The following is a 17,764-nucleotide window of genomic DNA, read 5'->3' on the forward strand; positions in this document are numbered from 1 at the left end:
GTGTGTAAACTTGGACATGTTATCTAATTTCTCAAAGCTTCAGTTTGCTTAGCTGTTAAATGGTAACAATAACATATGCATTTGAATTATTGGCAAGGATTAAATTACATATTTGATGAAAAATGCTTTGTACCACTCCAGTCACAAGGTAATTTATTAATATATTATATGTTTGATCACTACCATAATGATAGATTTTGTGATGATAATGTGATTGCGATTATATAAGGGAACTGAATAAACAAAACCTGAAACTCTACCTGCTTTTCCATTAAAAATGCAAAAGTTGGTTGGGGATTTAGGAAATCAATGAAACATTATTATGGCTTGTGTCTCTATGGGATGATCTTGGATGTGTATGCTATCAGATTCTCATTTTATAAAGAACAGTATGTGGCTCCAAAATCACCTAAGATTCTTCTATATTTTTTGAAGTTGTTCAAGGATGTTGATAGAAACATGGCAACTCAGTAAAGGAGGATGGGGCCTTTAAGCTAAATCTTCTGTATCTAGAAATGTGAGAAAGTAGAAGAAATCTCTCAGGTACCGAAGAACTCAGCAAGGGAAAAAAGACCTGTTAATATCATAGATGATGCCTGAGATGGTCCTAGAGTATCCCTGTGTCACTGGATGAAGCTCTGACCTAACAACTTTTCACTTTTCTCCTGGATTGTTCAGAATTTTACCTTTCCAAAGTTTAATAGCACAATTATATTTTGAAAACTATACTTGATTATGTGCTCTTGATTTTTGCTAGTTTTATAATCTTTCTAGATATTAAATCTCATACATATAACTTCATTTTAAAATTGAGGAACATCACACACTGGGGCCTGTCACGGGGTGGGGGGAGGGAGGAGGGATAGCATTAGGAGATATACCTAATGTAAATGACGAGTTAATGGGTGCAGCGCACCAACATGGCACATGTATACATATGTAACAAACCTGCACATTGTGCACATGTACCCTAGAACTTAAAGTAATAAAAACAATTATTTATTCCTATATATGTTTACAATATAGTACTTTAAAAAATAAACAATATTTTCAACCTTGACAAAAAATGTATCTAATGGACACTATCACTGATGCCAATAAACCAGTTCTCTCATCTTTGCAGATAAAGTGTCTAGTTGGGTTAATGTTCTTATTTCCTCATTATTGAAAGTAACTTGTAAGAACCTCATGAAGATCTGTGCAGATAGTACAGATGCATAACAAAGAGATGATGATTTTTGATTTCACTTTTATAAGGGGTTTCTCCTTCCTACTACACACACACACACACACACACACACACACACACACATACAGTAGGACTTTTAGAAAATATCTATGAAGCAACAGCCATGCCATGATTGTTGGAATAATAAAGAAAAATAAATCATTCTCCCAAAAAGTAATCATTTTGGAAGAAAAAGAAAAGAAGACATTTTGTTAAATAATAGTACCACCATCTCTTGTAACCTTAATTGAATGATTCAACTAAGCTGGAATCTGTTTTAATTTTATTACATGACCTTAGATGATGCATTTGGCCTCTTTGTAACTTTGGCTGTAGAAGAGTGACAACAATCTTGGCTTCCTTATTTGAAGATATATTACAGATTTAATGAGTTAATTTGTATATTTAAACCAGTTAAAAGACTCTAGATTAATATAAAACTGTTACTACTATATTCTTTCTTTTTTTTCACCGTCTGTGAAGCAGAGATATATATTCTACCTATATAATGATTTGCTTGGGAAAGTTTACTAATACTAGTTTTAAATTTTAGCAGCATGTATAGGTTACTATGCAGATAAATACATGTTTCTGTGTAATTAAAAATGCCTAAAAATAAAAATTATTTAATCCAATAACAAAAACATTGTTAAATTAAGGAGCGACATCTCTTTTCCTGAAATAGTGGATTAAAAATATGTCACACTCATATCAAAGACGTGATTACTTTCCACTTACCTTCGGGAGATTTTTCCTTTCAGCAGAACCATGTTTTTCTTAACTATACACTTAGTCTCAGTTGAGTTAGTAACTATCAGCTTCAGCAGTGTATTCTGTGTATTCACTCTCACACTTGTGTTAGACTATTCTTGGGAGATGATGCCTCTGTGCCATCTGAACTTCTGAGTTTTTCTTACCCGAAACCCATAAAGAGTGTCTTATTTCAGATGGCTGTGTTTTGTTTGACCTTAGACCTTTCTCTAAGATTTTCTTCCAGTGGTCTTATTTGGATCTCATATTTTATCCTAAACACCATATGGCTCCAAATAAACAAAATAAACTGAGCCTCTTCTATGTTCTTTGAAGTTACCCAGGATGCTGATAGAGCAACGGTAGCTTACAAAAGGAAGACGGGTCTTTTAAGCTAAATACTGTGTATCCAGAACTATGGGAAAACAGAAGCAAGGTCTTGACGGTTAAAGAATTTAAAGCCCTGCCTTGATCTTCTTCATCCACCATTTAAAAGCTTCAGTGATACCTCTAAACCAAAATCCTACAGCTGAGACCTTACAACACGTTAGAAAAAGGATTATAAAACATGCTGCTATAAAGACACATGCACACGTATGTTTATTGTGGCACTATTCACAATAGCAAAGACTTGGAACCAACCCAAATGTCCAACAATGATAGACTGGATTAAGAAAATATGGCATATAAACACCATGGAATACTATGCAGCCATAAAAAATGATGAGTTCATGTCCTTTGTAGGGACATGGATGAAGCTGGAAACCATCATTCTCAGCAAACTATCGCAAGGACAGAAAACCAAACACCGAATGTTCTCACTCATAGGTGGGAATTGAACAATGAGAACACATGGACACAGGAAGGGGAACATCACACACCAGGGCCTGTTGTGGGGTGCGGGGAGGGGGGAGGGATAGCATTTGGAGATATACCTAATGTTAAATAACGAGTTACTGGGTGCAGCACACCAACATGGCACATGTATACATATGTAACAAACCTGCACGTTGTGCACATGTACCCTAAAACTTAAAGTATAATAAAAAAAAAAGAAAAATCTGTCTTCACGGTCTTTCAAATAACTCATATCCTATTACTTAGTACTGTTCTTTGCCCACCTTCTGAGCTCCCATGTTTTCTCAGATTCCTGGTTTTTGAATATTATATAAGTTAAGATTGTTATTACCCTTGAACACTATCATTTACTAATGAGCCTTTCTAGTTAGTAGCAGTATGTAACTGCCTCATCCTAGTGCGCACCAAACCAGGCCAAATGCAGTAAGTTCCTTAACCACAACTGAAGAGAGGTCGGTATGATTAAGTGCCAGTGTAAAACATCAGTTTAAGCATCAGTGAAAGCATCAGTAATTTTTGTTTTTCCTATCTAACCTTACCTTTCCAAGTACTAATCATGAACCCTCCAGTGTATTTCTGGCGTCCTCTTCCAATAAGCCACTTCTTAGGCCAAGCATTGCTCTACATGCTTTGCATGTATTTGATGCTCATAAAATTCTGATAGTATAGATATTACATTATCCTCTTTTTATCCATAAGGAAACTAGAGTGCATGTGGTTTAAGAAATAACGCTCCAGATTTCAGAGTTACAATGTGGTCTAGTCAGAGATATGGATCAAGCACCTTGATTCCATGATTGAAAGGCAACTAACTCTCAAAGGAGCAAAAAGAATGGGTTCCACTGTAAATGTAGTAACTCTATGCTTGTGCTCATAGAGTAGATTCTTGACATCCACAATTTAGGTAATTAAGATATCACCTCACTTGAAAGCAAAGAAGCAAGCATCTTTTTAAACCCATTTTGTTAGAGTTCTCTCTGTTTAGTTTATTTTGAAAGGAGAATCTTTAAATACAATTAGGGTCAACTCTCCTGGATTTTGAGTTTGAATAGTACGGGATTTCTAACCATTGCCTCTCTACTCTTTCTTGGTAATATAATTACAAATCTGACATTTTCCCCCTAAAACTCAATGTTTTTTATAATAATGACTATCTTCTGCACTCTAAGTTAAAAAAATACATAATGGAGAGTCCTTATCTCAAGGAGAGAGTCTGAACACATTCTTGTTGAAGAATAGTTATAACCCATTTTGAATAGCAGTGTAGATAAGATAAAGGCAAATAATGCATATGTTCCACTACTGGCATTTTTAATATTTAATTGTTGGACTCTGGAAACATACACATCAGGACATAATTATTCTTGTGAGAGTTACTGGGAATTCTGGAATGGCTAGGGCCACAACACTAGAAATAAACAAATTCCTTGAGGAAAAAATTTCTAAAGCCTTTCTCTCCGGTTCACTGCAGGGTATGGTAAGTCAATTCTCTGCCCTCATCTTTTTTGACATATCATTTTTAACAGAGTTGATTACTCTTTCCTTTTTGATTAAAACTCTTCATTTGAATGTAATGCAAAACACTTCCTTAATTATTCTCCAAAAACAATGATAACCCATCCACACTCTTTGTTTATTCCTCATTATCTCCCTATTCACAAAACACAAAATGATGTATCACTCAGGCTTAGGGCCTCTCCTTTGTTTGCACCCACACCCTTGGAAATCTCAGTTAGTTACGAAAGCTGAGGATCACCAAATTCTTATCTCTGACATGAGTTTCTTCTCTGAACTCCAGGCTCATATATTCAATCATCTATTCAAAATCACCACTTTGACCACACAGACTTAATATGTCCAAAACCAAACTTCAACTTTCCCATATAGAGTGTGTTTTTCCAACATCTTCTCCATTTCTGTATAGAAGCTCCATTTTTTTTTTTTTAGTTGCTTAGGTCAAAAATTTTAGATTTATTATTATTATTTTTTAAATCTCAACTTCTATTTCTAATCTCAGCACATCCTGTTGGCTCTATGGTCAAAATATTTCCAAATGTGAATATTCTTTCCATTCCACTGCTCCCACTGTAATTCAGGCAACCATTTTCTGTTACCTGGATTATAGCAATCACCTTCTTAATAATTGCACTTATTCCATTCTTTGCTTCATTTACTTATTTTTTCTTTGAGACAGGGTCCCACTCTGTCACCCAGGCTGGAGTGCAGTGTGCAGTCATGGCGCACTGCAGTCTTGACCTCCTGAGATCAAATGATCCACCCACCTCAGCCTCCCAAGTAGCTGCAACTATAGGCGTGTACTAGCATGCTCAGCTACATTTTTACATTTTGTGGAGACAGGGTATCACTATGCTGTCCTTGCTGGTTTTGAACTCTGAGCTCAAGAGATTCTCCCACATAAGCCCCCCAAAGTTTTGTGTTTACAGGCATGAGCCACTGCACCCAGCCCATTCTTTGCTTTATCTGGCAGCCAGAGTAACTGTTATGACATTAAATTCCAATCTTCATGCTAGACACTTACTTAAAAATCTTCCATGACTTTGCCTGTAAGTTATGAAATCTGAAGCTGAAAGGGTGGTTTCTAAGATCTATGCAATCTATTCCCCACCCTATATTACCTCTCTGATCTCATCTTCTATATTCTAAGTTTTACTCACTCTGTTCCAGTCACACTAGCCCCCTCTGACATTTTCCCAACCTGGTGCCCTTTCTAATTGTTTTTTTCTTTTCCCTAAAATACACTCTCTCAAGATATCCTCCTTTCCTCTTTGCTTAAATACCATCTTCTTAGTGAAGTTTCTCTGACATACTTTCTCTCTGGCACTCCTCTATTTTTATCCACAGTACCAACCATAATCTAACAGATTTATAATCGGAGATTCACCTTATTTTCTTTATTTATTGCCTCCTTACTCTCATGAAAATGTAATCTGATTGAAGGAAGAGATTGTCTCTTATTTACTAATAAATTCTCATCACCTAGAACATTGTTCATATAATAGATACTCAATATGCATTTGCTGGATGAATGAATAAATGAATGATGGTGATGGCAGTAGAGAGAACTGCAAGACAATTTGGAAAGATATTATGGCATTGAGATCTTCCTTGAAGCCAATTTGAGAAAAATCCTACCATACAACAGGTTAATAAAAGAATTAACAAACTATAAAGACCTTTATTTTCTTTATATTACTAGGGTCATAAGAGGCTCTAAGGATGGGAGAAGAATATCAGCACTGGTAATGTCCTCATTTGTAATTTTCAATGCTATCACTTACAAGGTCAAATATAGTAGTTGGAGTGATTCCACTGAATGATACAATTAAAAATGCCAACTTGTTTTTCCCTTCCCAGCCAATCTGAACTTTGCAAAATACAAAGTTGATCATATCCCTTTTATGTCCAGCAATTAAAGTTTTTGATGGTATAGTAGTCTGCATGGGCTGCTATAATAAAATACCATAGACCTGATGGCTTAAACAACAGACATTTATTTCTCCCAATTCTTGAGGCTGGAAAGTCCAAGATCAACATGCCCATCAGTTCAGTTCTTGGTGATAATCTTCTTCCTGGTTTGCAGATAGCTGCCTTCTTGCTATATCCAATACAGAAGGAGAGCAATCTCTCTCTCTCTCTTCTTTTTCTTATAAAGCATATAAACTCATCATTAGGGTCTATATTTGTTCATTCTTGCATTGCTACAAAGAAATACCTGAGACTGGGTAATTTAAAAAGAAAAGAGATTTGATTGGCTCATGGTTCCACAGGCTATATAGGAAGCATGGTGCTGGCATCTGTTTTGTTTCTAGGGAGGCCTCAGGACACTCACATTCATGGCAGAAGGTAAAGGGGGAGCAGACACTTCACATGGTTGGAGAGGAGCAAGAAATAGAGTGAAAGGGGAGGTGCTACAGGCTCTTAAACAACCAGATTTCATTATGAGAACAGCATTAAGGGAATGGTAATAAACCACTTATAAGAAACACTTCCACCATTCAATCACCTCCCACCAGGCCCCAGCTCCAACACTGGGGATTATAATTCAACATAAAATTTGGTAGAGACACAGATCCAAACCATATCATTCCATCCTTGGCCCCTCCCAAATCTGATGTCCTTTTCACATTGCAAAACAGTATCATGTCTTTCCAATAATCCCCCCAAAGCTTAAATCATTTCAGCATTAATTGAAAAGTCTGAAGTCAAAAATCTCATCTGAGATAAGGCTAGTCTTTTCCACCTATGAGCATGAAAATTAAAAGCATTGAGTGCTTGCAGATTTTCCAGGTGCATAGTGCAAGTTGTCAATAGATTTACCATTCTGGGGTCTGGAGGACAGTGGCCTCTTCTCACAGCTCCACTAGGCAGTTCCCCAGTGGGGACTCTGTGTGGGGGCTCCAACCCCACTGTATTAGTCTATTTTCACACTGTTATAAATAACTAACTGAGACTGGGTAATTTATGAAGAAAAGAGGATTAATCGACTCACAGTTCTGAAGGCTGTACGGGAAGTATGGCTGGGAGACCTCAGGAAACTTACAATCATGGTGGAAGTGTGAAGGGGAAGATAGCATGTATTTACATGGTGGCAGGAGAGAGAGAGAGGGACAGCAAAGGGGGAGGGGGGAAGTGCCACACGCTTTTGAACTATCAGATATTATGAGAACTCACTCACTATTATGAGAACAGTAAAGGAAAAATCTGCCCCCATGATCCAATCACCTCACACCAGGTTCCTCTTCTAACCTTGGTAATTACAATGTAACATGAGATTTGGGTGGGGACACAGAGCCAAACGACATCACATACATTTCTCCTCACAACTATCCTGGTAGAGGTTCTTTCTGAGGGCTCTGCCCCTGCAGCAGGCTTCTGTCTGGGCACCCAGGCTTTTCCATAAACCCTCTGAAATCTAGGCTGAAACTCCCAAGTTTCACTTCTTATACTCTGTGCACTCACAAGCTTAACACCATGTGGAAGCTGCCAAAGCTTACCACTTGCACCATCTGGAGCAGCAACCCAAGCTGTACCTGGGAACTTTTGAGCCATGGCTGGAGCTAGAGCATCTGGGATGCAAGCAGCCATGTCCTGAAGCTGCACAGGACATTGAAGCCCTGAGCCTGGCCCTGGCCCAAGAATCCATTCTTCCCCACTAGGCCTCTTGGCCTGTAATGGGAGGGGCTACCACAAATGTCTCTGAAATGCCTTCAAGGTTTTTTCCCCATTTTTTTACTATCAGCACTTCCCTATCCTTTAGTTATGCAAATTTATCTAGCAAGTGGATGCTCAGCAGCTGGCTTGAGTTCTCCTGAAAATGGGCTTTTCCTTTCTACCACATGACCGTGCTGCAAATTTTTCAAACTTTTATACCCTGCTTCCCCTTTAAATATAAGTTCCAACTTCAGATAATTTCTTTGCTCATGCATATGGACATAGGTTGTTAGAAGCAGCCAGGCCAAATCTTTAATGCTTTGCTGCTTAGAAATTTTGGCGAGGTGCAGTGGTTCATGCCCATAATCCCAGCACTTTGGGAGGCCAAGGCAGGTGGATCATGAGGTCAGGAGATTGAGATCATCCTGGCCAACATGGTGAAACCCTGTCTCTACTAAAAATACAAAAATTAGCTGGGCATGGTGGCATGCACCTGTAGTGCCAGTTACTCAGGAGGCTGAGGCAGGAGAATTGCTTGAACCTGGGAGGCAGATGTTGCAGTGAGCCAAGATCATGCCACTGCACTCTAGCCCAGCAACAGAGTGAGACTCTGTCTCAAAAAAAAAAAAAAAAAAAGATAAAAGATAAAAAGGAATTTCTTCCAACAGGTAGCCTAATTCATCATTCTCCAGTTGAAAGTTCCAGAGATTGCTATGGCATGGGCTCAATGATGCCAAGTTCTTTGCTAAGGCATAACAAAAGTGAACTTTGCTGCAGTTTCCAGTAAGTGTCTCATTTCCATTTGAGACTTAGTCAGCTTGGCCTTTGCTGTCAATATTACTATTAGCATTTTGGTCACAACCATTCAACCAGTCTCTATGAAGTTCCAGACTTTCCCTCATCTTCCTTTCTTCTTTTGAGCTGTCCAAACTCTTTCTACCTCTGCCCATTACCTAGTTCTAAAATTTCTTCCACATTTTCATGTATCTTTACAGCAATGCCCCACTGCTCGATACCGATTTTCTGCATTATAATAGTTTATTCTCACATTGCTATAAAGAAATACCTGAGCCTGGATAATTTATAAAGAAAATTAGTTTAATTGGTTCATGGATCTGCAGGCTGTAAAGGAAGCATGATGCTAGCATCTGCTCAGCTTCTGGGGAGGCCTCAGGAAATTTACAATCACTGCAGAACGTGAAAAAGGAGCAGACGCTTTACATGCCCAGATCAGGGGTAAGAGAGATCAATGGGGGAGATGCTATAAGCTTTTAAAAAACCAAAGCTAATGAGAACTCACTCACAATTATTAGAAGAGTACCAAGGAAATGGTGTTAAGCCATTCATGAGAAATCCACCTCCATGATCCAATCACCAGGCCCTGCCTCCAAAGTGAAGACTACAAGTCAACATGAGATTTAACAGGAACACAGATCTAAACCATATCAGGTTCTCACATTCATGACCACATCTAACTCTACCTCCTAAAGGCCCCAAGTACCATCACAATAAGGGGTAGGGCTTCAGTATATGATCTAAGGATACACAATTCAGTCCATAGGAGGTGGTTTCTCATTGCTTTTATGTTAAACCCTGGTTTTTAACAAGAGGCATGTATTTTGTACTCTGAATTCCTTTAGGCCCTTTACATTCTCTGTTTCTTTTTGCATCACTTTACCCTCTGCCTTCTTGTTCTAGCCATATTTTCCTTTTGCTAGTACACATATATGCTCCCTTCTACTATGTCCTCTCGGCTTGACATAAACAACTCTGCAACTCCCTCCATCAAAGCAGCTCCTATTCATTGTACTGAATTTGGCGTCCAATCATCACTTCCTCATGGGAAAATTTCTTCATCTGCTGGCCAAATCCCCTTTGCTTTTGTTAACACACCATTTCTTGGATCCAGTTGTAATTTGGAAGTAATCATTTGGCAAATAAATTTCTCCTTCACTAGACTTTCAGCTTAATGGAGGTAGAAAATAGATTTCTTATTGCTAACTATATCTCCACCAGCAGCAGAATACATGGTCCATGCTAGTGTTTACAAATTTGTTGAAGGAGTGACGATAATAATACTCACATGCCTGTAACTACATATGAAACTCTTGTTGTCCAGAGTCTAGAGGTTAATTAGCAAGCTGATTTTGCATCTCAATAATTGGAGTGTCATATTCTTCCTAAACCTGACTTTTCCTTTTGTCTTCTTATATTTTAGGTGTTTTTAGAGGAGAATTTGTGTGATTTTGAAAATGTAGCTTATCCTATATGAGTCTAGTACTTAATATATATTAAAATTCTACCTCATGAACTTCAGTAAATATAATGCATGAAAACTAGATAATGTATGTGGTTTAAAATAAAAACAATACTAATTCACTAATTTTAGCTCCTGTATTTGAGAGCTTTCTTTGCACCAAACACTGTACTAAGTAGTTTATATAAATTATCTTATTTCATTCTTCTGAAAAGAATGGCTTTATTTATTTTGTTTTATTTGTTTATTTTGCTTTTCCTATGTGCCAGGGCTTGCCTAAATTATTTCCACTGGTCTTTTCATCTCTCACAAGCAGATATTACCATTCTGACTTTGCTGATGAGGGACACGAGGATTTTGAGGGTTAGAAAAAATTTTAAGTTGACACAAGCTTATCAGTTAAGAGATTGCTGGTGAAAGACACTTGTACATTTCTATAATACTTTGTAAACAGTGAAAAATAATAAAATTAAATTGAATAAGTGATATTCAATATTATTCAACTTGAATACTTGTAAAGCTCAAAGTGACTCTAGGGGGTCATGCAATCTAAAGTCATAGTCCCATTTTACAGATCTTTGAAATGAAATTAACTGAGCTGCCCTACTGCACCATGAATACATTTAAGGCAGGAGATATTTCTTTTTTATTGGTAGTACACATATATTGTTCAACCTAATGTGTTGCTCAATAACATTTATGGAATCGAGTTGTTCAAGTTATCAATCAAGACAGAGCCAAGATTAAACCAAATCTGACCTGTAATACAGGAATCATTCTATTAAATATGTTGCTAATAAATGACTAAGCTCATTTAAGAGCTTGCTTTATTAAATGGCATCATTATTAATAATAACAATAGGATTAGAACATTTCCTGGGTGATATTACCATCACTACCATTATTGTAAGGGAATCTGCAGATTCTCTTTTGGGGTTTATTGCCAATAATCTTATTTCTGTTATTTTTTTACTGACGGATGCATCCTAGCATCAAGGATCCAGGTTTCCTTTTCAGGTTTTAAAGGCAAAAAAGAGGAGATGCAGTTATAAATCACTTCAGGGGATTATTTAGATTTTTTTATGGCAGCAGGTTGCTACCAGTCATGAAATCCCAAATGTAAAATGCCACTACAGCCATCAAAATAAATTGATATGGGTTGGTGAGTGGAGGTGGTTGATAAAACCCCACCATGTAATTAGTTGGAAAGAGATTAAAATGTTTACACAGAGGGAAAGTTGCAAATAAAATTTCTGTGGAAAAGTTGAAGTGATTGAATTTTTTTAAACATGAAAAGGGAAGGGTAGGGGGCAGCTTAATTAATCTTCAAGAAATGGCTTTGCTTTAGGACCATGGATAGTGGTGTCCAGTGCTTGTCAGTTCTGCCAATGACAGAAAGCTATGAAATATAAGACGTAGCAAGACAGACTAAGGTATGATTAAAAAAATAGATTTCTAAAGTTTATAAAGCTTACTACCTGAACTTGAACAAGAGACACTGTTAAATATTTTCCTCTGGACAATGTTAAAGAAAGATATCCTCCTATGTCTGTAATGATAAAAGCACGGTCCTTTCCAAAGAAAGAGCTCAACTCACCTCCATAACCTAATAACATTCCTTCTAGATCTAAGATTAGACCTTTTATATGTTTAAAGCCTTGATGACATTTTCAGTTTATCAGTTCAATCAAATAAATAATCTATCTATTAAAAGACCACTTTACTTAAGAAATCCCAGTACGATCATCATAAGTATTGAGTTTGGACTATTATGAATTCAGATCTGGTTTTATGTCAGAAGAAAAATTGGATGACTTGACTGTCATATGATAATGGCATTAGGATATCTGGATTCTGGATTCAGGACCAAGTGGTCATTATAGTTTTCAGGTTACTAAGAAATTGCATCAGCCTAAAATATTTACATACTGTTCTGCTATGATCCCTAAAATTTCTATCACTAGCCTTCCATTAATTTTAATTAAGAAATTACTCTTATGAATGCAAACATATGAATGGCTTTCATATAGTTAGTCTATTAGAGAATTTTCAAACTTATCTATCACTCGGGACAATGAAAGAATGGGACACTGTCCAAATCAATCTTGATGAACTCAAAGCAGACAGATCAATAGCATGTAACATTGATGTGAACAAACTGAGAGGAAGTGAACTCAGAGAAGCCAAAAGTAGAATGAAGGTATCAAGCGTGGTGCTGGAGAGGTTTTGTGCCAGTTTGTGAGAACCAATTGTTAAATTTTCAGAAGTTTTTTTTTTTTTTTTTTTTTTTTGAGATGGAGTCTCGCTCTGTTGCCCAGGCTGGAGTGCAGTGGCGCAATCTTGGCTCACTGCAACCTCCACCTCCCAGGTTCATGCCATTCTCCTGCCTCAGCCTCCCGAGTAGCTGGGACTACAGGTGCCCGCCACCACGCCCAGCTAATTTTTTTGTATTTTTAGTAGAGACAGGGTTTCACTGTGTTAGCCAGGATGGTCTCGATCTCCTGACCTCGTGATCCGCCCCGCTCGGCCTCTCAAAGTGCTGGGATTATAGGCATGAGCCACCGTGCCCGGCATAAATTTTCAGAAGTTTTGAAAGCAAATTTGTAAGCATGGCCATTATTAAAAATTAAATTATATAACACAAAAATTGCATTAAAAACAAAGTTCATAAATACTCAGAATTTATCACTTCCTAAGCATTTATAGCATCTTAGTATCTATACTTCTTTAATTATTTATACGGAAATAATATATAAATAATGCATCCCTTTGTATCTCCATGTTTAGTAATAGTATGTTGATAGCTTGAACTTAGCCATGGCATGGTAAGCATATTTTAACTATGGAAATGGGTAAGTGCTACAAATCAGGGTGCTCTTTTTTTATTTCCCCTATAGAGTTTGTTGTTAAACACTCACCAGCACATCACTGATTCATTTTCAATGGTTTTAAAGGTAATTATCTTTCTACAGGAGTAAAATATTTAGCTGCTAGACACAGAGAAAGTCAAATCTTCCAGGCTGAATTTGTTAATTCCAAAACATTCTCAAATCTCCTAACACCAAAGTTGTAAACATTTTTGACAAAAAATTTGAAGCAGTTTATAATTTTTGCTGTTCAACAAGACTTTGCCCTATTGTTAACAACTTATCTTTCGTCTTCCACAAAAATGTTGTCTCATGAGCTAAACAGAAAAATGTATTTTTTTGCACGTTTTTCCCCATATTTTCAGTAGTTCCTTCAATTGAGGCTTGCTATGAGTTTCACAGATCCACTTACTTGATCATGTTTTCTTTAGATAGAGTATTAACTCTTCAGCACAGAAACATGGGAAGTCACCACAGTTCAGAAGTATCTACAGCTAGGTTTGAATTTTGGCCCTGTCACTAACAAGATGAGTTAACCATTGATGACTAAATTTGACTCTCAAACACTCAGATTACTCCATTTTAAACTAGAGCTAGTATAACCTACATGGCAGTGTAAGCATAAATATTTCATGAGATGATGTATTTAAAAGTGAAAGCACAAGAAGGCATGGCTTACAAAAGGTGTTAACAACATGTGATCCCTTTCACTATTCTTTTCTTTCTTTATCTTCTCCACTATGATACAGAATATTTTCAGGGCTAGGATTATCCCGAGGGCAGGAAAACCATAAATTTTCCCAAACCAACCCACTGGAAAAGGACATATGAATTTCAAAGTTTTGTTTGCCGACTCATGAGCTAAAAGTTACCTTTGATTTCACAAGGCCCCACAGACAGCTGGAAGAAATGTTTTTGGAGAAGATTCTCTGGGGTATTCTTTTTATAGTTGAAAGACACTTTTGAATGCGATATGGTTTTTCCACAGTAGCTTGAGGCCTTGAACAGGGAGAAAGAAAGGGAAAAGTGAGTTCAAGTTTCTATGACCTATTCTTTCAGAATTAGCAGATTTTAAGTATTTTGAATATATTCCTTTAAAGGATAATATCATGTCAGTAAGGCACAGTGATATTTTTTCCTACTATCATGATCTTGCCTCAGGCTTTAAATTAGTGAGGTGGGATCCATCCTGAGAGTTGCTGGGAAAGCAAAAGATTTATTCTCATTAAACCCAGAATGTGAATATTTCTCTTCTCTCCTCTTTCCTCTGCACTTCACTGAAGCATATATTGTCTTCTTTCACGAGACAAGAGAGGAAAGGAGATCACACTGAATCAGCTAAGAGTTTTCCATGAGGTTCTCATAACCTTTGGGGTTTACAAGCACATATATTATTTGTCCTCCCCAGTTATTCAAATCAGCTATTCTTTGGAAGAGTGGAGGATGATGTGAAGAGTCTGATAATGTTGTCTACAAAAGAAAAAGAAAAAAAGTAAAGAAATGGGGGAGGTTGGTAAAATTGAAAATAAATAAAGAAAAACAGAGAGAAAGGGACAACAAGGAGAAAGAAAATAATAGCACAGTTAATAACCAGTCCTTTATACTGTTTAAATGATAAATTGATTATGCATTATCTAAAATGTACTTATACAGTACTCCAGAGTTATGATCTCTTTCATTAAAAAGAAGGACAGAGATAGAGAGTAAGAAGTAGAGAGAGAGAGAGAGAAAGTGAAGTGTCTCAACACCCATCCAGTTATCTAAGTCAGAACTTTCGGAGTCATGACAGACTATATTCTCTCTCTTTTCTGCTGCTAATAATAAATCACTAAGACTTGTTCATTCTTTTCCTAAATACTCAAATCTACCCTTCAGCACACACACAAACTGCTAACCCTCATCATTGTTTTATTTTAGGCAGACATCACATTTGCCTGTTTCACTGAAATAGATTCCCTACAACAAGTCTCTTCCTTCTTAAAAACTCTCTCATCCACTACCTGAGTGATCTTATTAGAATGTAACTCTGATCATAGCTCTCCTGTTGAAAACTTTTTCCCTAAAGAACAGATTTCAAACTTCTTATCATGGTATATAAAGCTGCTTTTGATCTGGACTTCTGCTTCCACTCTGGCCTTCTTCCTTCTCTCCTAAGATATGTTGTTGAATGAATAAGTCAATGAGTATTTTCATCTTAACGTATCAATCTATTTTTAGTTTCCAAACTCTTCTATATTCTCTCATACTTCCAAGAATTTGAAAGCACTGTTTTCTCTGCTTATAAGATCCTTTCTTATTCCCTTCCTTAGCTGTTTACTCTTTTCATTTGTACAGGCAGCTGAAGAATTACCTTTTTGATATTCCTTTCTTAGCCAACCCTAAATTATGCATTTACTTGCTTGTCTGCATTACTAGATCATCTGCTGTTTTAACACAGAAAGTTTCTTATGTGTGACTTTTTAACTTTTAACATGAAAGTGTACGCCTAGCAAATAATATATTTTAATTATTAAAGGATTCAAAGTAACATGTTTAAAGTGAATAAATAAATAAAATATAAGGTAACGTTATCATTGGTATTTCAATTTCCTTTCCTACATCATCCTTTATTCCTATTCAATCTATCTGCGCTTAACAAATGTTTTCATTTTTATTCAAAATAAAAAATACAGTGAATAGCGATAGATCTTTTTATCTTATTAATATTCTCCATATTGATATAAGTACTAATCTCAATTTCTTGAAATAGGAAAACAATTAGAGCAAAATGCAATATAATATTGGAAAGGAAAAAAATAGAGAAGGACATGGACAATAACTGTTTCTTAAACTAGCAACAGCTAAAGTTATCAGATTTGATCATTATGTGCTAGAAAGACCTAACAAAATGCAGAACAGCGATTATAAAGACCCAAACCAGGAAAGAACTAGGAACTGAACTGAACTCAAAAGCAATTTGACAAAAAACTGAAAGGCTAGTTTGGCTGAAATCTACTGAGTTTCTCACTGATATTTAAATACATTTATCGGATAATAAAACTCAGAAGAAATCATACCCCCATGATCAAATGCTTTACAAAGAAAACCAGGGATTTCAACTTCTCCCCAAATAATGTCTTTTTTTTTTGCTTTGTCTCTCAAACTCCAAAATATTTAAAAATATTTAAATGTGGAATATATAGGATTTCACTAATTCTCAACAATCATAATTTTCATTCTATTTGCTCTACACAGGTAAGTGCATGAACCTACAGGTAAGCAATCTTTTACGCTAGATGATAAACATTTTCTGATACTGGGTCTTCAGAACCACACTGGATGTGGTGAAGTGAAGCATAGTTGGTGAGTGAAAACTGATTAGAAACATTCTTGCAAGATGCAAAATTATATTCACAGTAGCTTAATCAAAAAAGGAAATTCATTGGATACAGAGGGATTACATAAAAAGCAATAGTAGAAAATGTATAGTCTGTATTCAGAATGAAAGGAATCATGAAAATAGGTTATAAACTGGGGTTACTCTCTCCATCTCTCTGTGGCCATGTGGTCTCTGATTTCTGCACCTCTGACGTCTGTGTTATTTCTTCTTTCTGTTTGCAGACCAGCTTTCTCTATATCTGATTGAACAAAGGCTGATCTATGTGATCCACCAATTCCAGCATTCATTGTGGACTAACTAGAGTTTTGCTTTGTTTTGTTTTACATTTTAAGTTCAGGGGTAAAAGTGCAGGTTTGTTACAAAGGTGAACTTGTGTCATGGGGCTTTGCTTATGTTCCAATTTCACATTCATAGGGAAGAAAATCTGACTGTTCCATTTTGCGTTAGGTTGGACTTGACAGATATAGCAAAAAAAAATGTGTATCCTATGCAAAATTTGGGATATATTTAGTAAAAAAATTATACATTCTTTACCTGAAATTCAAATTTAACTGGGTGTCCTGTATTGTTTCTGTCCACGCTAAGTTAGGTGTTTTCTACTGGTCCTATCAGTTGTTGTCAGTGTGGGTGGGAACACAGCAAATGGAGCAAAGGATGGTGTTATACTTCACTAGGTAATTGGGTGATCAACTTTTCTCAGGAAGAGTGATGTGAGCTTAATGTGCACATAGAGTAATCTATAAACAAGAGAGAATAATTTGGTTCTCATAGAAGATAAGAGGCCAGAATGTATTACCATTCAGATAACAGGTAAAAGTTTAGCCAGTTGACTCAGAGATAATTAAAATAATTTCAGTAAAGTGAAGTTTTTAAATGACATATATTTTTTAAATAATTTACAAGATTACTTAAAAAGAGGAAATGTCATCAACATGATTGATTTAAATTTCATTTCAAAAACACAACCTGTCTACTTACTAGCATTTTAAAATTACATATTTATTCTTTTAATTCAGATAAACATTCTAAGAAATGCCATTGTTATTTCTGCTTTGTAGTTGAAGATGTTGAAGCTTAAAGAGGCTAATTATCTATCTAAGTTAACACAGCTAGAAAGCAACAGAAGCAGAATTTAAAGTCAGGGCTGCCTGAAATTAGAACCTTTCCATTGAACTGTGTTGCTTCCAAATGTCATTGTTTTATAATCCTAACATCAGCATTATTCCAAGCTGCTACTAACAATTGCTATAGCT

This window comes from Pan paniscus, chromosome 9, assembly GCF_029289425.2.
Source record: "Pan paniscus chromosome 9, NHGRI_mPanPan1-v2.0_pri, whole genome shotgun sequence".
In the NCBI taxonomy this organism is placed as follows: domain Eukaryota; kingdom Metazoa; phylum Chordata; class Mammalia; order Primates; family Hominidae; genus Pan; species Pan paniscus.